The following is a 9,680-nucleotide window of genomic DNA, read 5'->3' on the forward strand; positions in this document are numbered from 1 at the left end:
CCGGAAACGCGGGCGAGATTCCAACTGAACCTGGAGGCAGTGTTTAAAACAAAACACACAAAAACCATGTGGAGCGAAAGACAAAGAAAAGCTTCAGAGCTTTAAAAACAGAAACATTACGTATTAGACCTGCTGAAAGCTAGAGCTACACAAAGGTTTATTAAACCTCCTCAAACGTCTTCCTTCATTATAACAACAACAAGCAGGAATACAGAACAATGTTCTTTTCCCAAGAATCGCAAAACCCACTTCATTTCAGTGTGAGTTCTCTTCACGCCGTGTTTAACACAGCGGCTGCGTGTCGAGACGCCGCGTTCAGGTTCACGACATCAACACACTGCAGGTGAAACCAACACTTTCACATCCTGCAGGTGTTACAGCAGAACATCTGATCGTCCTGACGTCATTACGCCTTCCGTTCTCTCCATAAAGTTTTAATCTTTTAAAATATATATTTATTAATCAGCTCGGGACGACAAACACAAACGTGCAGGTCCATTAAACGTCGAGTTCACACTTTATACACACTTTTAACAAATCCTTTCTAGAAGCTGCGAATGAAAAACCAACATCATCAACAACACACACACACACACACACTCACACACACAGTAACTACACACAGTAACTACACACATTTCACACTTTCCTCTGGAGCGTCCTCAAGGTCTTAAAGTCTGTTCTCTTTTACACAATATTTATATTTATAACATCAAAAGAAATTAAGTAAATTACACACGGAAACGCAGATAACGCCGCTAACGATTCAACCTTTTCCTGAGTAAACTCACACACACACTGATCTGATCAAACACACACTTTAATCTTCACACTGATCACGCAGAAAAATCCCCAAAACACACACACACACACACACACACACAATCATCTTTTTATTTTGTTAGTTTAGCTGCTAATCTACTGTATAAAGAAATCTGCAGTTATACATAGAGAGTTAATAAGAGAGAGAGAGAGAGAGAGAGAGAGATTTTTTTAACATAAATTTTCAGGAGCTGAATTTCAGATGGTTGAATTCAGAACCAATAAATTCAAACTTCAAAGATTCACATCAAACATTTTCAACATCATCACATTTACACTTTTTTTCTCTCTTATTTTTCAAGCTTTACATATTCAGGTTCATGTTCTGCCGATTGAGTTCACTCCAGAGATTTAAAACTCATCAACGCTCACCTTAGAACATTTAAAATTTAATAAAAATAATCAATTGAAATAAATGATCATTATACAGTAGCGGCTGTGTGGGTGCAGTACATAGACATGACCACAGGGGGGCAGTAATGAAATGAGCTGTAATAACACAACTCTGTACCAAAACACTGTTAATGTCAGTGAGTGACAGTGTTTAAGTTTTTACTGTCTTAATAAATATACTGCACTTCTTATTTAATCTGATAAATTGAAATTACATTCATAATGTAAAATTTGTATCTGGAATTTATATATTTCTGTAAAGCTGCTTTGGGATAGATAGATAGATAGATAGATAGATAGATATTTTTTTTTAATTCAACATTTTAAATCTTATTTTAATAACATTGCTTCTTATAACATCTACCAGAAATATTTATACCACATTGCAGTTAAAATCTAAAATCTGATTGAAAGTTCCTACTTAAATAAATAAATACTTTTTTTTTTTTTTTTTAAAAAGTGAAATGCATGAATAGAAAGATAAATATACAAACATGTAATGACAAGAACACAATAATAAATTGTTTTCAATTAAAACCTTATTTGTACAATGAGCATCTTAGAAAGCCATAAATATCACCTATAAAACATTTCATTTAAGACTAAGTGCCTCTGTTGAAAGGTTCAGGTTACTGATTCATTTTCAGTACAACATCAGACCTCGCCCAAACCCGTACAGACGTCCTGCAGTCTGTGCAGTAAGCGGATTCAGTTCTGACTCTGGCCTTCAGAAGGGGTTTTAGCATCAGTTCTGGGTTCAGTGTTCCACCGCCTGGCCTGGTCTATTACAAAATTAAGCTCGCAGATCTTTTCTTTCTGTGCAACTGAGTATTTAGGACCAAAATTGAACAGGTTCTCCGTCAGTATTTATCTCAACCTCCCCGTCCGTGTCTGGGGCCATGGCCTCATGCACCTTCCACTGTAGATCAGCTTCTCTATAGGGGGCTGGTACAGGGACCTCCAGCAGCCCCATGGGGAAGAACCTACAAGTCTGGCCACCTCGACTCCTTCACGCCAGCCAGAGTTTCACACTGACCGCATACAAGGCCTTTTTGTAGGTGTTTTCAAAGTCCGTCAGCTGTAGTGTGCTAAAAGAGAGAACTTTTCCCGTCTTCATCCTGCTGTTCAACTGCTGTAGAAATGGAGAGGGGGCAGAAGCATCGCCAGTTTCCTCCAGATCCCTGATCTAGAGCCTCCCTAAACTTTGGAGGAAGTGCTAGGATCACCTGTCTCAGCAGACGACGGGACTGGATTCCTGTCTCCTGGTTCAGTACAGTGGGAGACTTCCAGGCTTCGCCAGCCCACGTTCCTACTCTCAGCTTCTCCATAAAAAGGAGTAAGAGGAGGAAAAGTGAGCAGTTGAGGACAGATGTACAAAAATGAAAGAGACCCATGTCATGTGACTTAGCCTTTTTGTATTTTGCTTTTAAAGATCTTTTTGTCTTCTTCTTCTTCCTGTAGCTTTGTTGTCATTTTTCACATGCGATATCTCTTTTGTTGACTCAATTCCTCCAAGGTAGCAACTTTTTGTAGCTTTGACACTGATATTAAAAATGCATCTGTATCTGGAAAAAAGTCGAAGACATTGTTGATCTTCTCTAATGAGTACATTAAAGGAGCATCAGTACTCTTTATCTTCACAGCAGCAACGCGCGCTATTCCCTGCCTCCACAGCTCCATGCTCCTAACCCACATCACACACACAACATTTCCATCATTCTCCATAACCACATCAGCGATAACCCATAATTCGGTTCAGTTCAGTGTTGTGTGCAGCGTGTTTAACAGTGGACTTGGTCCCAGAGCAGCGGTACAGAAATATATACACTCAGGATATAGATGTTAAATGTATGAATTTATCTCTAATGAGCAGCCAGAGGAGACGTGGTGAGGAAAAACTCCCCGAGACGATATGAGGAAGAAACCTCGAGGAACCGGACTCAGAAGGAACCCGTCCTCATCTGGGTGACACCGGATAGTGCGATTGTAAATAAATACACCCCTTCTGTAAATGTGCTAATGCTACATGCTGAAATAGTGCAGTTGTGTAAGCAGGAAATTCATTACAGTTTCTACAGGAAGTCTGTTGTGTTGAACTTCTCCACTGGTCACTGATGGAGACTCCAGTGCAGAACTGTTTGTGGTAATTGTAGTGCTAAAGCTGTCACAGCATAACTGTTCATATGAACTGAGGTCCAGAGCATCTTTATGGTGTTTAAGTGGAACCATCCTCAGTAATCTCAGTGATCTTTAGTCTGCACCATGTGGGACATCCTCAGCAGCAGCATGTGACTTCCAACTGATGAGAACTCCAACCAGAAGTAGGACATCAGGATGGATCAGGCAGGACCGGAGAGCAGAAGGGGTCAGGATCACGGGCATCTCAGGAGTATCATGTGTAGCTCAACAGAGAGAGACTACTCTCAGGCTACGTCCACATTAATCCGGATCCATTTTAAAGATTTATGTCACTTTGTACAACCTTCTGATTGCATTTTTTCACGGGAGATGGAGTGTTCACTCACAATTTCTATACGGTGGTGGAAAACAAGGACAAGTGTGTTTCAGAGCAGTGATTCTGAGCGAGACCTGGACGCACCAGTGCATGGTAGAACTATTCTGTACGTTATCATGCCGGAGGAATTAAGTGAGAACTTTAGGATGTCTAGGGATTATATCATCAGAGTGAACTTTTACGACCTCATATTCAAGGCCAGACAACAAGACTGAGACCACCGGTGGATGTTCTTACAAAGGCTGCATGTACTCTATACTACTAGAGCGACGAAGGTAGACTCCGGATGAGAGAAGTGTTCAGGGCTATCACAATTCACCAAATGGGTCCAAAGTATGTTTCACTGCCGTTCACACAAGCAGAAGTACAGAGCCTTGCCATGGGGCTATAGACCGTATGCATATCGAAATAAAACGGCCTGCAGTAAACTCATTAATAGACAAGGTCAATTCTCCAGGTTATCTCTGATTACAAGGATACAGTCATGGACGTTGTCATTAAATGGCCTGGCAGAGTTCAAGATGCACACATATTTGCAAATTCAAAAATCAGTGGCTACCTGAGAGACAGAAAGATTCCCTTTGTGTCAAAGGGAGAAGATCCTGTTATTGTCTTTCTGCTGGTAGACCCAGTGTACCCCGGGTCTACCCCCGGGTCTACCCCCGGGTCTACCCCCGGGTCTACCCCCGGGTCTACCCCCGGGTCTACCCCGGGTCTACCCCGGGTCTACCCCTGGTCTACCCCGGGTCTACCCCTGGTCTACCCCTGGTCTACCCCTGGGTCTTTTTCTTATGTTATGAAAGAGTGTGTGAGTGGAGGAGCGTCTCCTGAGGAACAGTACTTTAGGTTGTCACTGTGCAAGTCCAGAATGGTTGCATAACTTTTGTGACGCTACAGAGAAATCAGAGAAATCATTCCAGAGAAAAATGTTGCTGTAGCTGTTCAATACAACAGAGACGTCCAGCCATGTACGCAGCACAATAACATCCGAACAGAATGCGACGAATCTGAGAGGACACGAGTGAGAAATGTGCTCAAGTTTCTTGACCTGTGAATGATGCTCTTAATGTCCTCATAAACATTTCAAATTAGTTAAACATTTGAAGCGTTTGCCTCTTCAGCTTGAGATCCTCCTGAGCAATCACATTTAATTTCCCATCATTTGATAGTTTTCGTTTCAGCTTTTCATGGGTGTAGGTCAGCGTTGCGTTCAGCCTGTCACGTCTGTTCTGGATCACAGTGGACATCCCCTCTGTGTGCGAGGCTGGACTTGAAGTGCTAGCAGCAGCATGGGATTGGAGCAGAACTATAGAGTGAAGGGGAAGGACTATCTCTACTGACCCACTGTGGAACGTTGTTGTTGTTGTTGTTGTTGTTGTTGTTGTGAATATCGATGGTTTCAATGCCAGAATCCATGGTGGTGATGGACGGAGATCCATCCAAATCTGCGTTCGGAGTACAGCAACACTACTTTACCGTGCCCGCTTCACTTTCCGGAGTCCACAGCGTGTCTGTACTTAAGCCTAATAGCCTTCAATTTTGTTGATGACATTACTTTTGTGAGATCCTCACTGTGGGGGTAAGCCGCATCAGCGGAAGGATAGTGCTCCTGGAATCGGTCCAATATTTCACCAAATTTGTTTTGGCACGATTCCCAGTCTACATTTTCACCTGCCTTTGGAAGTTTATAGTCTTGGGTTACCTACAGCAACAACTCCAGCTCTTCATCAGTCCAGACGCCCTGCTGTCGCATCGATTCAAAGAAACAGAAAGTAAATACATTTTTTAACAAATAGTTTAATTTATTGTTTATTTTCCATAATTTAAATTCTTCCTAAAGCTTATAATATTTTGGTTTTTGTCATTAACCATCAGGCTCCTTAATGCAAATGAAGGCCATCACTGTGTTTACTTGGAAAGGGGGCAGAGCTTATATATCTAGCACGACTTCCTTTCCAGAAGAACAAAACAGAATAACAAGATCAAATTGCATTAAAATCCCCTTAGGGAAAAGAGAGAGAGAGAGTGACAGAGAGAGAGAGAGAGAGGGAGAGAGAGTGACAGAGAGAGAGAGAGAGGGAGAGAGAAGGGTGGAGCTCTTTTTCCCTCCTCAGTCTCTCAGGATGAATAAACCCTCGCAGTTCCTCTCTCAGGGTGAACAGATGAACAGAATGCAGAGAGAGAGAAAGATGGAGGATTAGTCTTAGGAGGAAGTGAAGTGAATTGAAAGCTTGCGTCTCCTCTGGGATACAAGCTGGAGTTTTTCTTACCAGCATGATGTGGTGACTGTGCGTGCACACACACACACACACACACACAGAGAGAGAGAGAGAGAGAGAGAGAGAGAGAGAGAGAGAGAACTAGGAAGTGCACTACAGCACCTGCTCTCTCGCTCTTCATCATCCAGCAGAAAATCTAAAAGTAATACATTTAGAGTGAGTCGTAACCTTGAGTAATAAATGAGTAATAAATTATCAGGACAATTCATTTTTAAAGTGTAATGAAGTTCATTTGTGCTGCAGACTTCACATTTCTGTTCCTCAGAGATGGAGGAAAATCAGGAAGCTGATGAAACTCACCTGTTCTGGTAAGAGTCACTTTTATTCCCTTACTTTCGTTATGTTAATGATCGAACGAGTTTAAAGGTAAACAGTTCACGTTTGTGTCTGTATATTTAGATATTTAGATTTTATTCACATGCTTTAAATGTCACATGATGCTAACTTGTGGTCGTGAAATCATGTTGTGCGTCTTTTATTATTTTTATTTGTGTTATTTTGAATCCTCGACTTGATGAAAATTGGCTGAATTTTGCTTTATTTCTGCTCTCGGTTAAATAAAACTTGCTCGCGAGAGTCTCTGTGTTGCACTCGTATTGTCAACGTTTTTATCTTTCTTATCCAAACCCAGAGACTGAACTCCACTTAAATAAATCATGCACAGTTTCTTTAGACAAGAAAACAAATAACGCACCAAGAACTTCTGTAGAACATGATTGTTTAGAAAAACAAAGGGGTTAAGCTGTGGCCTTGGCAGACGCTTATTAATTCACTGAGAAAACATGTTTGGAAAACGGACTTCCGGGTCAGAATGTTTGTGTGTGATTGGACACGCCTCTTGTCAGTCATTTTATAGACACCATACAATACAGGCCACTGTAGATTCTGGTAGGCGGAGCTTTGTAAACATGGGCGGGATTCATTCAAATGTTAAATCCACTTAACCATTAGACCTAATTGTGAAAAAGTGCTACTGGCATTGCTAGTGAGTGTACCAGCTATCTTCTATTCAGTGTGAAAAGTAGCTGCTTGCATGCTAGCCTTTGTATTAGCTATTAGCAGCACAAGCTAACTGTACTAGATACCTACACTGACCAGAGACACCGATGATCTCTGCTACTTCCTTTCAATCTTTATTTTTCTTTGTAACGTCTCCGTACATGTTTAATCAGAGGTCTATAACATTACACGATAAGATTAAATCACACTTATAACTTCTATTTCCATTTTTTGTGGGAACTAACAGCAGAAAGGAATTACAGTTGTAGGATCACTCTGAGGAATCACTCCAGATGATTGTTTGGATCTGTCGCTTCTTTACAGACTCATAAGTCATTTGCAAAGAATTGAGAAAATCTGATCTGTGACGGAAATCTCGCCTCCGTGTCACGTGTGTACGTAGAAATGAACAGACACCTGTCGCTCTGTTGCTGCTCGTGTGAACTCAGGATTAAACAGGTTAGGATTATCACAATGACTAAACCTGCCTGAAAGTCATTTAATCCTCGATTTGTTAAACAGATGATAAGACAGAACACAACAGAAGACTCGATACTACAGACCTTTAAACAATTCAACTGCATTAAATACCTCCTGAGATACCCGCGATCCCGACCCGTTCTGCTGTCCGGACCGGCCCGATCCACCTGCCAGCATTCCATCAGCTGATTACTCCAACAGAACAAACTTCAGGTTAAAACTCAAATAAATTCAGAAATAACGCTGATGCTCATATTCATAAGTTCCTCTTAACACACTTGCCACTGCTTGACTCTATTAATATACATTTACAGAAGGGGTGTATTTATTTATAATCGCACTATCCGGTGTCACCCAGATGAGGACGGGTTCCTTCTGAGTCCGGTTCCTCGAGGTTTCTTCCTCATATCGTCTCGGGGAGTTTTTCCTCACCACGTCTCCTCTGGCTGCTCATTAGAGATAAATTCATACATTTAACATCTATATCCTGAATGTATATATTTCTGTACCGCTGCTCTGGGACCAAGTCCACTGTTAAACACGCTGCACACACAACACTGAACTGAATAAATACATTCATAACTAAATAAGCGCTTTATCCTGCTCAGGGTGAGTATAAAACTGGGGTTTGGGGATACACCCTGGATGGAACCATGCACACACGTTCACACCTAGGGGGTCGTTTAGCATAGCCAGTTCACCTAACAGCATGCTTTTGGAAGACAGAAGAGAACCCAGAGGAAACCCACAAGAACACAGGGAGAACAGGTTCAGAAACTCCACACAGACAATAACCTGAGCTCAGGATCGACCCGGGAACTCTGGAGCTATGAAACACATCCCTGAGTGAGACACATGAGTGAGTGAGACATGTCAGTGAGACACGACAGTGAGTGAGACACTTACCTGAGTGAGACACATGACTGAGTGAGACATGTCAGTGAGACACGTCAGTGAGTGCGTCAAGTCAGTGAGACACGTTAATGAATGAGGCATGTCAGTGAGACACGTCAGTGAGTGAGACACTTACCTGAGTGAGACACATGAGTGAGTGAGACATGTCCCTGACGTGTCAGAATCCGAAAAATTCTCACAATCACATTGGACTTTCCTGCATACAGTTGACTCGGACACCTCTCCAGCCAACAGAAGATGGGTACTGGGAGGGGTGATGGGTCCGAGGAGCTCCGCTGTTGCAGCGTACGTCTCCAGATCAGCAGTAGTGAGTTTTGTTGACTGGAGTCAAGCGTAATTCCATGTAGAGGGAATTACAGGAATCAATCTGAGAGGAAATAAGCGCATGAATAAATAATAAGATCTCCAGATCTATGATGATGTTTCAGTTTAGTTTATCACTCTTATTTCTCATAACAGCTTGTTAGAACGCTTGCTAGCGAAGCGATACGAAGCCAAAGAGCAACAGAAACATGATGTTACTGCAGTAATTTATTTCCCAGCATGCTTTTCTCAAAACAACCAGAAATAAAACCAGTCCGTTCAACAGTTCCATCTCACTGAATATTAATAAAGACAGTGATGTGGTGCAGCAGGACGCGCCGCCGTCTCACAGAGTCCCGGTCCCATCCGGAGTCGGGTTTCTGTGTGGAGTTCTTGTTCATGTTCTCCCCGTGTCTGTGTGGGTTTCCTCCGGATTCTCCGGTTTCCTCCCGCCTCCTAAAAACATGGCAGTAAGGGAATTGGCTAAGATAAATTTCCCCCTTAGTGTGTGTGTGTGTGTGTGTGTGTGTGTGTGATCTCTGTAATCAGATCTTTTGGACTAAAGGACACGACGTCCCTCAGGCCAGGTTTCTGACCTTTCAGTGATCTGAAGTAAATCACATGTTGCTGAAATAAACGCTGATCTTTGAACCTCAACAATCGCTTTAAATTCTTGATGATCTATTTGGAGATTCTACTTCTTTTTTTTTTTTTTACTAAAAGTGTTTTTTTTTCAGCATAAGATATTTATTTGTTGTGTTGCAATTTCTTTTTCTTAAAATCGGTAGGATTTTGGGCATTTCACCTTCTACATGCACAATGTACTTAAAAGATTCAGGGAATCCGGTCAAATCTCGGGGTGTAAAGGGCGACGCCGAAAACCACTTCTGAATGCGCGTGATCTCCGATCTCTCAGACGTCACGGCCTTAAAACCTGTCATGAGTCTGTAATGAGATCCTGACATGGGCTCGGG

At 42.0% G+C, this 9,680-nt stretch overlaps 1 protein-coding gene across 6 annotated transcripts in view; it reads left to right on the top strand.

The window, feature by feature from the left end:
* Window positions 1-5,236: 5,236 nt before the first annotated feature.
* Window positions 5,237-9,680, top strand: part of bean1 (brain expressed, associated with NEDD4, 1) — an 18,013-nt gene continuing 13,569 nt past the window's right edge. Inside the window, exons 1-2 of one of the 6 annotated variants that reach the window (XM_053617101.1) lie at window positions 5,237-5,502; window positions 6,253-6,317. The gene's annotated coding sequence lies outside the window, so the exon portion shown is untranslated. Of the gene's footprint in view, window positions 5,503-5,823; window positions 6,166-6,252; window positions 6,318-9,680 lie in introns of those variants that run through there. The other 5 variants (XM_053617102.1, XM_053617100.1, XM_053617099.1 and 2 more) reach the window with 5 other exon arrangements.

Source organism: Ictalurus furcatus, chromosome 27, assembly GCF_023375685.1.
Source record: "Ictalurus furcatus strain D&B chromosome 27, Billie_1.0, whole genome shotgun sequence".
Lineage (NCBI taxonomy): Eukaryota > Metazoa > Chordata > Actinopteri > Siluriformes > Ictaluridae > Ictalurus > Ictalurus furcatus.